The sequence below is a fragment of the Orbicella faveolata genome, unplaced genomic scaffold (assembly GCF_042242905.1).
Source record: "Orbicella faveolata isolate gen_17 unplaced genomic scaffold, um_ofav_v1 contig_46, whole genome shotgun sequence".
Lineage (NCBI taxonomy): Eukaryota > Metazoa > Cnidaria > Anthozoa > Scleractinia > Merulinidae > Orbicella > Orbicella faveolata.
The window spans coordinates 16641659-16656455 of record NW_028301576.1 but is presented as its reverse complement, the minus strand read 5'-3'; the positions used below and the strand labels follow the sequence as shown (position 1 = coordinate 16656455).

Genomic DNA, 14797 nt, shown 5'->3' with positions numbered 1-14797 from the left:
CACTGCGAATGACTACAAGTGAAATTGCATAAAAAAATGTCAGTTAATATGTTATTATGACATCATTAAGAAGTACATGTAATTGTAAGATCATTTCATCAAATCAAAAATTACAGCAGTGGCTGTGCATTTACAATTTGATTGTTCAGTTCCATTACCTGAATTGACATTATGTATGTTCTTTCATGCTTCATGCTATCATGTAATCTTTTTCATTTGCAAAAGCAAAGAAAAATCTGAGCAATTTTTAAGCGATGATGTATGGTGTGACATCATTGCTTTAAGCTGGTGTACTGAATTCCTTTGGATAGTGATTTCTCACTTATTTCGTTGCGCTTATGTCCGTCGCGCTTTTGTCGCGCACTTTTTATCCTTCTGTGGAAGTGAAATGCACTCTAGGTAAGGAGTTGCTGTTTGTAGGCTCAGCAGAGTGCTTTTAATTCTAGCATTTAAAAGAAGATTTAGGGGTGGATTTTGGTTTATACAGTATCGGAAAAATTTGTGATTACAGCCAAACTCATAATAAGAACATATCCTCCATACATACAAGTTTAGATAGACAAGTAAGTTGCACAGGCAATAGGTGAAGGCTTTGCGGCTTTCCTTTGCTGTTTGAAGGATCAGCAGAGTGCTTTTAATCGATATGACAAGTACATGTACACAGTTAAAACAACAAATTAATTTCCGGTGAGGTAATTAGTGTTGCCAAATATTTTTAAAGATAATAAGGCGTTGATTTCAGAGAGAGTAACTTTTCCTTTTCGGCTTTCCTTTGCTGTTTGTAGGATCAATGGAGTGCTTTTAATTTCAGCTTTTAAACGAAGATTTGGGGGTGGATTTTGGTTTATACAGTGTCGGATAAATTTGTGCTCATTGGCAAACTCATAATAACTTATCTTCGATACATACAATTTTAGAGAGACAAACGGGTCGCACACGCGATATGACAAGTATATGGTTAAAACAACAAATTAATTTCTCGTGAGGTAATTTAAGCTATGCCAAATATCTTGTAAGATTATTAGGTGTTGATTTCTGAGAGACGAACTTTTCCTTTGCTGCTTTCCTTAAACGTCATTGCTTCTGCATGCATTGCGTGCCGTTTATATTCATAAATGAATGGTGAGTACTTCGAGATAATAACATGACTGAGCACCAAACTGACTTAGGTTTTAGTCATAAAGATCTTGCTTGTGGATTAAGTTTGCTTTGTAATGCATTAAAAATCACAAATAATACGGATCCCTGGTTTATTTTGCTTTTATATGTACATGATTAAAAACAAAAAATTCTTAATAAGGGCACTTTGACACATAATCAGCAAGCTGATAAATCAAAAAATCCTTTAGGCCATTCCTGTCACACTATTGTACACTACATCTTCAATGGTTTCTTTTGTTTGCAGGAAAATGAATTTCACCATGTATTAAATTGGAGAAAGATGTTTTTGACAGGATTGGGTGAGTCTAATTGTTGTATTTAACAGTTGTTTGCAGCACTTGTAGTAAAAGAATGCTTATAACTGAATCCTTATTTAGTTGGGTTTCAAACAGACCTTCAGACAGGCTTCCCCTGCCCGGCTTGTCACCTCAAAAGAAAATTGTTGAAGTAAATCGCCGAGAGCCTTGATTGCTATCTTCCTAGCATAACTCTCCCGATGGTGTACAGTAGAGCCCAAAAATAATGTATGTGCAAGAAGTGATGCAAGAAGTTCTTGCGCTGCAAGAACACGCAAGCAGCTGCAAGAAGTAAAAATGTAACAGGTGTGATTTTGTGGTTCACCTGCAAGAACATTTGAAACACAAGTAGTTGAAAGTCTAACCACAAGAAGCTGTAAGAAGTTGAAAATCCAAAGTGCAAGAAACAGCAAGAACTTATGAATTTTACAGCAACCTGCAAGAAGGCGCAAGAAGTTGCTGCAGGTCAAACTGTCTGTTTGTTTATAAGTACCGTGTTGGTGGTCGAAATGCTCAGCGCTTGCTCGCAATGTTATCCATAGTAGACCTTAAGTCACTGCAGTGGGAAGAGATATATTTCGAACAGCTGAGACCAGATCTGAATTTATGTTTGTTTATGCTACATGTATAAAAATAACCTCGAACGCACTCGTTTATTAGGTACTCACATGTTCATGACACCTACGATAAAAAGCCCTTCAATCACTTGAACTTCACAGTCTGCTAGCAGATTACGCAACAGGGATAAAACATCTCCAAATAATGAAGCTCATGAAGAAACAGTCTGCATAGAAAAATCGAAGTACAGTGTAGTTTGACTGGCTTTCACCTGTTTTTGCTTTCGAGTGCTAAATGCATTCAGAAGTGTTGTTTTCTTCTTGCATGATCTGTGAGTGAAGACAACTTTCATTCAAATCTCACACTGAAGCACAAAGACTGTGAAGACTGCATGCGTAAACAAATGAGACACTACAATACTGTAACTTAATCGCTTTAAGAACTTTTTGCCGAGTTATTATAACAGGTGAAAAGCTCCTGCAGAAAATATATTTTGTGTTTCTAAACAAACGGTAATCGAGAATACTTGAAAGTCGCCTATGGAGGCGAACTTCGTAAATTCTACAATGTTTTCAATGCAGTAAAACGGTATGTTGTGATAAGCACATTAATGATCTTCTGAACACTGAAATCTTATCAGTTTGCCTTGTGCATTGCTCTTATTTCGAAGAGAATTCCATTGAACTAAATCTTTTAAGACAGCATTGCAGCTTGAATGTGCAAGATAGCAATCAAGTTGGTGTGACGCCTTGAATTTGCATAAAGTTTCAGACATGAATATTACTGATACAGGAAAAAGTCACGCTTTCCTCGTGCATGCATAGTCCTGTGCTTGTTTTCGCCGACTGAGAAACTTGCTTGTTTTAAAATTTGGGTTCCACTTGGAAGCTACTTCCTAATAAATATGTTTTTTTTAGCCTTTGCCACAGGGGCCATTCCGGACAGAAGAAGCCATTTCAAATAAGCTTATTTCACGCCACTACCAGACTGTGGGTCTGGGACTCCGGGACACATTGTAATACTAATTGTCAACAGTAAAATTTCCACCATGTCGCTGAAAAACAAAACAAAGTGAACCCAGTATCTAGTTCAGAACCAGCCGATAAAAATGTACTGTTACTAAACTGATGAAAATAATTATAACCCAGCAAAAAGCCAAAGGACTTATCTCTGTCTGTAACGTTATTTTGAAACACTCGCGATTCACACGTTGCTTAGCATGTGACCAAAATCTTACCACTGTCAGTGATAAAAACTACTGAAGGATTATTCGCGAACGAAAACTCTCTCCAAGAATGACTTCAACAGGGTTTAGACTTTTCATGGCTTACAATTTACAGCTTCACCAGTAGGCTGGATGTCCAGCGGCACTCCGCTGTAGTCGGTCCGTCAGCGGCGTTCATTGTACATCGGGGCCTAGTGTGTGTCCATTTAGACTACTGGCGTGGTGGCAGGTTGTGCCTAAATCCTACCGCTTAGAAGGACAACCGAGGAGTACTAGGAGCGAGTTTCCGAGTCGAGCAGTTTTCGGAAATTGTCGGCTATTTCAATATGGCGGACAATACCAGTCACATAAATATGCGAATTGCCAGTGGTAAAACTATGTTGATCAACAAGACAAGTACGTTTTTATTCACCTGACAAGTTAAGAATAATGTGTAGAGATTAAAGCAGTGAGTTGTTCGGCAAATGCTGTATATTTCTGTAGATCTCTTCCCGTCTAGTTCGTAAACCGTAAATTTGTACGCTGGCTAACACATTACACTGTGGACGTCTTTGACTTATAATAGGCGCAAACGTTTTTAAATACGTCGTTCCTTAAGGATGAATTTTTTTATTGATTCGACGGATCCCTGAATTCAAACTTCCTTTGCCTTGTCCCTCTGGCCGGTAGGATCTTGGAAATACTACCGTCCAGAGGGACAGCTTGTGTATAAGGTAATTGGACTTAAGACCATGCACATTTTTATTTGTAGAATAGTTTGATACATTGCTATTTAGCCTTACACTACACTAGATTATCACTCTACGGTAATATTTCAGTTTTCTGTGATCTTGTCCCTCTGGCCGGTAGGATCTTGAAAATACTACAGGCCAGAGGGACAGCTTGTGTACAAGGTAATTGGACTTAAGTTCATGCACAGTTTTATTTGTACAATAGTTTGATACATTACTCTTCAGTTTTATGCTAGACTAGAATCACTCTACAGTTGAATCTTTTCAGTTTTCTGTGATCTTGTCCCTCTGGCTGGTAGGATCTTGAAAATACTACCGGCCAGAGGGACAGCTTGTGTATAAGGTAATTGGACTCAAGTCCATGCACAGTTTTATTTGTAGAATAGTTTGATACATTGCTCTTACTTTAGTCTTACACTACACTAGAATCACTCTACAGTAATATTTTCAGTTTCCTGTGATCTTGTCCCTCTAGCCGGTAGGATCTTGAAAATACTACCAGCCAGAAGGCCAGCTTGTGTATAAGTTAATTGGACTGAAGTTCATGGTGTCTGTAAAAGTCTATTCATGCTCTGTTGCAATAAAATCAATATTTTACTATTGATGAGAACTTTTGAGTTCTTTTGAATGTACATTCCTTCAGTTTGGTAGCTTTTGCTGTAAGATCTGCATTTTGATCACTTCAAGGAGAGAGGGAATGTCATCCTGGAAGATAAGACAAACATAGTGAATTTCTGCAAGAAAGTGTTATGAATAGGAGATGTGTAGTTGGTATCCATGTAGTTTGGTTTAAATTGATTTTCCATTACTTTGTCATGTGATGAGAAGTGTTGATACTTGCTTTTGATTCAAAATACCTGGTTGAAATTAGGAGTTTCTCCCCTGCTGAGATGCTCTGGAAACTAAACATAGATAATACCAATGAATTTAAAATGTATCACCAACACAAGTGATCAGTTCAGGTAAAGATGAACACTTTGATTTGAATTAACTCAAGCCAAGCTGATTATTTAAAGAGACATGGTAATTGATAGACTATGGTATTTGCAGAGCTTACCATACAGACAAAGACACCACAATCATAATCATTCTTTTGCTTAGGTGTATCCTATGTATAGGGATTCAATTAAAATGTGTAAGAAAATGTTCAGTCAAAAGAGCGCGAGTTTGTGTGGACTTAGTGCAGACAAAGAGCCTGGCACATTTATATTACCATAAATCTAACTAACTGGCATATATCTGACGCCATCGCTGCCATGTTGGATGACCATTAACAAAGGAATTAGCTTAGTTTATTGTTCTTATCATCCAACATGGCCACCAGAGTCTTTGTCACTTGAATTTTCTGCCTATTTCACGCCAATTTAATCACATGCCATTTACATTGTCTGAGACTAGTTACTGGGGGTGGGAGATTATGAGCTCTGTTACCTTTATCATAAGGACCCCTATAAACTTTCTAATGCAACTGTAGCTCTATTTGTTCCATTTATATATAATTGTTTTGTGTGGACTAAAAAATTTAATCGTGTTCAATTAAGCTGTTTAACAATTTCTCTTTTTTCGGGGGGGGGGGGGGGGAGAGAGGGGGTTGAAAGGGGGTCAGAACCTCCCAGTTCTCCTGTTTCCCATACCTTTATCGCTTGACTCCCGCCCTCCTCCATTTTGCCCCGTCCCCTGTAAATAAGGACACTCACAACACATACTTATCATTTAGCTGCGCAATCCTTTAGCTTTTTTTTCCTTTTTTGCTTTGTTTTCAGCCTTGCTCCTCTAGCTCTTCACGTCTTTTAATTTTTCCTTCAGTCCAGAAGTCTTAAGATAAGCTAAATGTAAGTCAAAAAGCATTTGGGTTCTTGTTTTTGAAAGGATTTTAATGCTTTGAAATAAATGATTCCCGCCTTCGCAGAACTCCCACTTCCCACCGTTTCCTCTCCTGCCTCCTGCCCTCTATTCTTCTGGGGCTCCCGCCCCCCTACCCCCCCCCCCCCCATTTTACTCATGGGTGCACAAATATGCAAACTCAGCAAACTATTCAATCTGATTAATTTTTAGGGTAACTGGGGTTACACTTATTAACTATTTACACTTGTTTACATTTGTTATTTAGAAAGCCTCATTTTAGAAGTGACTTATCCTTTGCGGGATACAGGCTTAATAAACATGAGGGAAATAGACTAGAAATTTTGCAATGAGGGTGGCTTTGTGAGTATGTCAGGTCAGTGCCCTTTAAGCAATACGTTTTGGTTAAATAAAGGATTTCCTTAAACCTATTTTGTTTAAAGGTAAACACCGTTCACCAAAAAAAGACAATAGAAGGGCATTTTCATTACTTTAATTTCTGTTTATTCCATAAACATATAGTCTTAAAATGCTAAGGAACAGTATCCAACTCTTTAAGTTTAACAATCCTGAAGAGATTCCTTTATCCTTACACAGAGTATGTAAGTCACAAAATAATATATTAAATATTGGTGTATACAACTTGAGCCCACTGGACATGTCAGAAATGTGTCCTAATACAGTCTGGTACTCTGTTTCACTTGGAGTGAATGCAAAATAAATTTTATTAAGGCATCAAGTGTCTGATAACTTTCATATAAATGGGAATCCTCAATATTCTAGCTTGCTTTATCACTTAAGCAATAAGAGCAATTATCAAACTATTGTACAAATAAAACTGTGCATGGACTTGAGTCCAATTACCTTATACACAAGCTGTCCCTCTGGGCGGTAGTATTTCCAAGATCCTACCAGCCAGAGGGACAAGATCACAGAAAACTGAAAATATTTAACTGTAGAGCCATTCTAGTGTGGTATAAAACTAAAGAACAATGTTTCAAACTATTCTACAAATAAAAATGTGCATGCACTTAAGACCAGTTACCTTATACACAAGCTGTCCCTCTGGCCGGTAGCATTTTCAAGATCCTACCGGCCAGAGGGACAAGATCACAGAAAACTGATCTATTACTGTAGAGTGATAATCTAGTGTAGTGTAAGACTAAAGAGCAATGTATCAAACTATTCTACAAATAAAACTGAGCATGGACTTAAGCCCAATTACCTTGTACACAAGCTGTCCCTCTGGTCGGTAGTATTTTCAAGATCCTACCGGCCAGAGGGACAAGATCACAGAAAACTGATCTATTACTGTAGAGTGATAATCTAGTGTAGTGTAAGACTAAAGAGCAATGTATCAAACTATTCTACAAATAAAACTGAGCATGGACTTAAGTCCAATTACCTTGTACACAAGCTGTCCCTCTGGTCGGTAGTATTTTCAAGATCCTACCGGCCAGAGGGACAAGATCACAGAAAACTGAAAATATTTAACTGTAGAGCCATTCTAGTGTGGTATAAAACTAAAGAACAATGTTTCAAACTATTCTACACATAAAAATGTGCATGCACTTAAGACCAGTTACCTTATACACAAGCTGTCCCTCTGGCCGGTACTATTTTCAAGATCCTACCGGCCAGAGGGACAAGATCACAGAAAACTGAAAATATTACTGTAGAGTGATAATCTAGTGTAGTGTAAGACTAAAGAGCAATGTATCAAACTATTCTACAAATAAAACTGAGCATGGACCTAAGTCCAATTACCTTGTACACAAGCTGTCCCTCTGGTCGGTAGTATTTTCAAGATCCTACTGGCCAAAGGGACAAGATCACAGAAAACTGAACTATTACTGTAGAGTGATAATCTAGTGTAGTGTAAGACTAAAGAGCAATGTATCAAACTATTCTACAAATAAAACTGAGCATGGACTTAAGTCCAATTACCTTGAACACAAGCTGTCCCTCTGGTCGGTAGTATTTTCAAGATCCTACCGGCCAGAGGGACAAGATCACAGAAAACTGATCTATTACTGTAGAGTGATAATCTAGTGTAGTGTAAGACTAAAGAGCAATGTATCAAACTATTCTACAAATAAAACTGAGCATGGACTTAAGCCCAATTACCTTGTACACAAGCTGTCCCTCTGGTCGGTAGTATTTTCAAGATCCTACCGGCCAGAGGGACAAGATCACAGAAAACTGAACTATTACTGTAGAGTGATAATCTAGTGTAGTGTAATACTAAAGAGCAATGTATCAAACTATTCTACAAATAAAACTGAGCATCGACTTGAGTCCAATTACCTTATACACAAGCTGTCCCTCTGGTCGGTAGTATTTTCAAGATCCTACCAGCCAGAGGGACAAGATCACAGAAAACTGAAAAGATTCAACTGTAGAGTGATTCTAGTCTAGCATAAAACTGAAGAGTAATGTATCAAACTATTGTACAAATAAAACTGAGCATGGACTTAAGTCCAATTACCTTGTACACAAGCTGTCCCTCTGGTCGGTAGTATTTTCAAGATCCTACCGGCCAGAGGGACAAGATCACAGAAAACTGAAATATTACTGTAGAGTGATAATCTAGTGTAGTGTAAGGCTAAATAGCAATGTATCAAACTATTCTACAAATAAAAATGTGCATGGTCTTAAGTCCAATTACCTTATACACAAGCTGTCCCTCTGGACGGTAGTATTTCCAAGATCCTACCGGCCAGAGGGACAAGGCAAAGGAAGTTTGAATTCGGGGATCCGTCGAATCAATAAAAAAATTCGTCCTTAAGGAACGACGTATTTAAAAACGTTTGTGCCCATTATAAGTCAAAGACGTCGACAGTGTAATGTGTTAGCCGGCGTACAAATTTACGGTTTACGAACTAGACGGTAAGCGATCTAAAGAAATATACAGCATTTGCCGAACAACTCACTGCTTTAATCTCTACACATTATTCTTAACTTGTCAGGTGAATAAAAACGTACTTGTCTTGTTGATCAACGTGGTTTTACCACTGGCAATTCGCATATTTATGTGACTGGTATTGTCTGCCATATTGGAATAGCAGACAATTTCCGAAAACTGCTCGACTCGGAAACTCGCTCCTAGTACTCCTCGGTTGTCCTTTTGAGCGGTAGGATTTAGGCACAACCGTGGTGGCAGCGGTAAAGATTCGAATCGTCACGTTCTCGTCAGATCCAACGCATTTTATCGACAGATTCGTAGGGATTCCCGAGCAGCCAAGAGTCGGTTGTCAATATGTCTTCTAACAGAGCCCCCAAGCAGTGGTGCCTCTCAAAGAACGAAATTTAAACCTCCTTCGAGAGTTGGAAACAAAATCTTCTCTACACCTTGTCTCTGGACGCCAATTTCGTGCCATTTTTGGGCAAAGGGTCGTCGTGGCTGAAAAAGACTAGGGCGAGCCCGTTACGCGGTTACACTGATGATGGGGAGTCGGTTCCAGCTCCTCGAAGGCAAACTGCTACCCAAAAGGTAAACATGCTCGAACTCATGCTAGGCCAGATTGCAAATTATTGCCCAATTATCTCTCGTAATACAATTGTCAAGAATTCTACTTGTATTGGGGACATATGGCAGACAATTAGACTTCATTTCGGATTCCAGACTACTGGGGGTCATTTTTTAGACCTGGATGACATTCATTTGGACCCCGATGAGCGCCCGGAAGATCTTTTCCAGCGCCTTATGGCTTTTGTGAAGGACAGTTTAATTAAACCTCACACCTTGCTCCACCACGGTTCTGTTCTTCAGGAGGAAGAGGAATTGTCACCGACGTTAGAGAATTTTGTTATTTTAACGTGGCTGAGATTGATTAACCCTGCTTTACCTAAACTTGTTAAGCAACGATATGGAACTGAACTTCGGTCTTGTACTTTGGCGTCCTTAAAGAGTGAGATCTCCCAGGCGCTGGACTCACTCCTTGATGAAATCCGTTCTGCTGAAGACACAAAAGTCATGCGTACAGGAGCCTCATTTGCCACTCAGAAGTCCTCTTTTCGGAGGGGTACACCGATCTACAGTAAGTCGTCTGCGAGGTTCCCGCGACGCTCCTCTCAGAAGGCGAAAGAATGCCCCCTCTGTAAACAAGCTGGCCGCGCTTCTCACAGCCACTTTTTAAGCGAATTTGGGTTCCTTCCTGAGCAGGACCGTTTGTACCTTCTGAAAGCTCGTCAGATTGCTTCAATTCTGGATGACGACAGCGTTGAGTTAGACCTTTTGTCAAATGATGTTGACCCACCGCGTCATCAGAATCTGGTTGACCAGAGTGATCCATTTACGTCTGATGCATCCAGGAGGGTCCTTGTACGTCAGTCCCCGTACATTGACACGTTTTTCGGCCATCATCAGGCTAGAGTCATCATTGACAGCGGCGCCACAGGTAACATGATCAGGCTCTCCGCTGTACAGAGGCTCGGTGCAGAGATTTGGCACAGTTCACAGTCAGCTCATCAAGCGGATGGCTCCTCTCCTTTGAAAGTCCTGGGGGAAACTTGCCTGAGCCTCACCCGTGGGAGTCATTCGTTTCAATTTGAAGGTCTTGTCGTGGAAAATCTGGACGAAGATGTCTTGGCCGGTACTCCCTTCGTGGAAGCGAATGACATAACCATTCATCCTGCCGAACGCCAGGTCATCCTTGGGGATGGTACCATATTCACCTACGGATCTGTCAACCATCCTCCGACTCACAATGCTGTCCGCCATGCACAGGTGCTGCATGCACCCTCTTCTTCCACCACTGTCTGGCCAGGCGACTTTATAGAAATAGTTCTCCCGGAAGATTCCTTACCTGATGCTGAGTACGCTCTAGAGCCTCGATTTGACGCCACTAACGTCCGTTCGGCCAAAGTCGTTGACATGTGGCCACCTCCCTGTCTCATCACAAGCGTCGCTGGTAGAGTGCGTATTCCTAACCTCTCAGATAGGCCTTATGTCCTGAAACGAAATGAACACTTTTGCCAAGTCAACCCTGTCTTCTGTCCGTCTACTCAAGATCAGTCTTCCAACCCAGTTGACAACCTTCCGTACCACAAGGTGTGTTCAGTCCCAGTTTCAGAGTCAAAGTACTCCCAGGGCGTGGCACTAGACCCCGACAACCTCCTCCCTCCAGACATCACAAGCAAGTTCCGTAACCTTTTGGTCCAGTACGACTCCGTCTTTGATCCAGCAATTACCGGCTATGATGGCGCCTTTGGTCCCCTTCAGGCAAAAGTAAATATGGGCCCGGTAGAGCCTCCTCAGCGTAAAGGTCGCCTCCCCCTGTACGGTCGCGACAAACTTGTCGAGCTCCAGCAGAAGTTCAATGAATTGGAAAATCTTGGCGCGTTCCGTCGCCCCGAAGACATTGATGTTTCTGTCGAGTATCTTAACCCATCGTTCCTGGTCAAAAAGTCGTCGGGTGGCTTTCGTCTCGTCACTGACTTCGCAGACGTAGGTTGTTATAGAAAACCCCAGCCTTCCCTGCTCCCGGACGTGGATTCTACCCTACGCTGCATAGCCCAGTGGAGACACATTATCGTCTCAGACCTAACCAGAACCTTCTATCAGATCCCTCTCGCCCGTGAGTCCATGAAGTACTGTGGAGTCGCTACCCCATTCCGGGGCGTACGCGTTTATGCCCGGTCGGCCATGGGTATACCTGGCTCGGAAACCGCACTTGAAGAGCTCATGTGTCGCGTTTTGGGTGACCTCCTCCAGGCTGGTATCGTAGCCAAGATAGCAGATGATCTGTACTGTGGGGGCAACAGCCCAGACGAGTTGCTCCGAAATTGGTCTTCTGTTCTCCAAGCTCTCCATAAAGCTAGCCTGTGCCTTTCGACGTCGAAGACCATCATCAACCCCAAAACTACTTCAATCTTGGGTTAGACTTGGTCCCAAGGCACTCTTCGCGCCAGCCCTCATCGCGTCTCAACACTGTCCTCCTGCAGTCCTCCCAATAAAGTTGGCGGCATGAAGTCTTTTATCAGTGCGGTCAAGGTCCTTCCTCGTGTTTTTCCACATTGTTCTGCTCTATTGGCCCCCCTTGACGAGGCTGTAGCCGGGAAACAGTCCCAGGATGACATTGTCTGGTCTGAACATCTTACTGAAGCCTTCAAGTCTGCTCAAGCTGCCGTGGCGTCTAGCTAAACAATTACTCTCCCGAAGCCAGATGACCAGTTATGGATCGTGACCGACACTGCTGTCAAGAGACCCGGCATCGCTGCCACTCTCTACATCTCGCGGGGTGACAAGCTAGCCCTCGCTGGTTTCTTTAGTGCAAAGTTGCGTAGTCACCAATTATCCTGGTTACCGTGCGAAGTTGAAGCACTTGCAATTGGTGTTGCAACAAAACACTTTAGCCCCTACTTAATACAATCTAAACACAAGGCTTGCGTGCTCACTGACAGTAAGCCTTGTGTCCAGGCCTTTGAGAAAATGTGCTGGGGAGAGCTTTCTGCTAGCCCGCGAGTGTCGACTTATTTGTCAACTGTCAGCCACTTCCAAGCCAACGTGAGGCATGCTGCTGGTGCTGCGATCCTACCTTCTGACTTTGCAAGCCGCAATGCACCGGACTGCTTTGATGCCTCTTGTCAGGTGTGCAAATTCATCACCCAAGCTGAGGAGTCTGTCGTCCGACACCTATCTGCCCAGGACGTCCTATCTGGTCAGAAAAACCTCCCTTTTCACTAGTCGAAAAACTTGGTTGTCTATCTAATCTGAGTGCGCGGACTTACGTCGAACGCATGCTCACCTAATACAAGGGACTCGTCCTTCCAAGAAGCTTACTAACATTAAGGATGTGAAAAGGTACTTGTCTGTCGCCTCTGTCTCCAGTGATGGCCTCTTAGTCGTGAAAAAGACTGAGCCTTTGGCTCCTTCGCGTGATTGTGTCGTAGTGCCCAGACAGGTCTTAGATGGTTTACTAGCCGCCCTACACCTCAGGTTGTCTCATCCATCGTGTCTCCAGCTTAAGAAAGTTATCAGCTGCTACTTTTACGCCCTTGACCTAGACAAGGCCATAGAGTGCGTTTCTCTTGGTTGTCATCCTTGCGCTGCACTTCGCCACGTCCCCCACGCTGTTATAGAACAGTCAACTTCTGATCCTCCAGCAGCAGTGGGTGTCTCCTTCGCAGCCGATATCCTGAAGCAGTCTCGCCAACTTGTTTTGGTGCTCCGAGAGTGCGTTACCTCCTATACTTCGACCCTCCTCGTGGTAGACGAGAAGCATGGGACCTTACGCGATGGGTTAATCCAATTATGCGTCGGCCTGCGACCCCTTGATGGGCCTATCGCTGTCATTCGGTGTGATCCAGCGCCCGCCTTCAGATCTCTCGTGAATGACCAAGTCCTATTGCAACGCAAGATTAGCCTTGAGATAGGTCGCGTGAAGAATCAGAACAAGAACCCTGTTGCTGAAAAAGCAATCCAAGAGTTGGAACACGAGCTCCAGCGGTTGCAACCGGAAGGTGGCCCTGTCTCTCCTAGGACTCTGTCCGTAGCCACTGCCCACCTGAACTCAAGAATCCGCTGCCACGGCCTATCCTCTAGAGAAATGTGGACTCAGAGAGATCAGTTTACCAACTCTCAGATTCCCCTAATAGATCAGGCGCTAATACGCGAGCAGCATCTACAAAGACTGGTAAACCATCCCCACAGTGAAACGTCGAAAGCCCCGCGTAGTGACTTGCGCAGCTCTCCGTCAATAACTGTTAGTGACTTAGTTTACCTCTACTGTGATCGTAATAAGTCCCAAAGTTGTGACCGATACCTCGCTGTCTTAGTGGACGGTGAGTGGTGCAATGTTCGCAAGTTTGTTGGCTCACAGCTGCGAAACGTTTCGTACCGTGTGAAGAAGAATGAGTGCTATAAGGTCGCTCCCTTCTGAGTACACACGCCCTGGCGCCCCAGTGAAGAAGAGTCCAGCGACTGCGATCTTGACGTCGGTGTCGACCAGAGCCCTCCTACAGGTGATCGAGGACTTCCTAACGACGAGGAACCTTCCCCAGAAAGCCCCCTGTTACCTCCACCTGCCCCAGGGATCCCTATCGGGTTATCGTCCCCACCTTCCGCTTTTGTCCCGGCAGAAGATGTCCCGAGATACGGTGAGGATAGCCAACCCGGTTCGCCGGATGACGTCGAGGTTATACCTGCCCCCTCTCCAAGTGTTAGCCCTGCAGTGAACAAGCGCCCAACTCGGCAACGGCGTCTCCCGCAACGTCTTCAGGACTATGTAGTAGAGTTGAAGTAGCCCGGTCGATTCTAATCCTTTAGCCGTAGCTGGACAATTCTAGACATTTAGCTGTCTCTCAGCATTTGTTTAGTTTTTTTTCTCTTATCTGGTCCGAAACTTGAAGATTGCTCTTCATACAGTACATTTCTCGTACATAACCTGTGTGTGTATTTCATACCGACTTATCGCCTAGTGTTTCTTTGTTTGCATGCTTATTTGTTTAAGAAGGAAAAAAGAAGCCACGCCAGTAGGCTGGTTGTCCAGCGGCACTCTGCTGTAGTCGGTCGGTCAGCGGCGTTCATTGTGGTATAAAAGCCCGCGTGATCAGTCTTCATTCGTCCGCCATCTTGGTTGTATCTAGTTCTCGTTATGGGGAGATTTCGCTTGCATTAAAGATAAAGCTTACAGTACATCGGGGCCTAGTGTGTGTCCATTTAGACTACTGGCGCTTAATATAAGACACATCATTAAGAAACTTCCTAAGACCTGACTTGTGTAACAGTAGCCATATATGTACTGATATGTAGTAATTAGGTCTGGTAATGCGACGATTTATTTGTTGGTCAGGACGGGTGAGAATCAACTTCTTCTTCGGCTATAATTGTTTACGTTTTGATGGATATAAATACATGTACTTTGTAGAACATGTAAAGACCAGCTCACGCCAATCATAGAATTTGAAATTTCGTCAAACGCACATCTGTTCATTAGTTTTTCTTTACCCATTCGAACGGCTGCCATCACCCGCCCGAAACA

General features: G+C 42.8%; 1 protein-coding gene and 1 pseudogene across 1 annotated transcript in view; both read left to right on the top strand.

Moving 5' to 3' along the window:
• Positions 1–14797, top strand: part of LOC149098655 (uncharacterized) — a 179104-nt gene that overhangs the window by 133350 nt on the left and 30957 nt on the right. The window lies entirely within an intron of this gene.
• On the top strand, positions 8303–14486 carry LOC149098656 (uncharacterized; annotated as a pseudogene).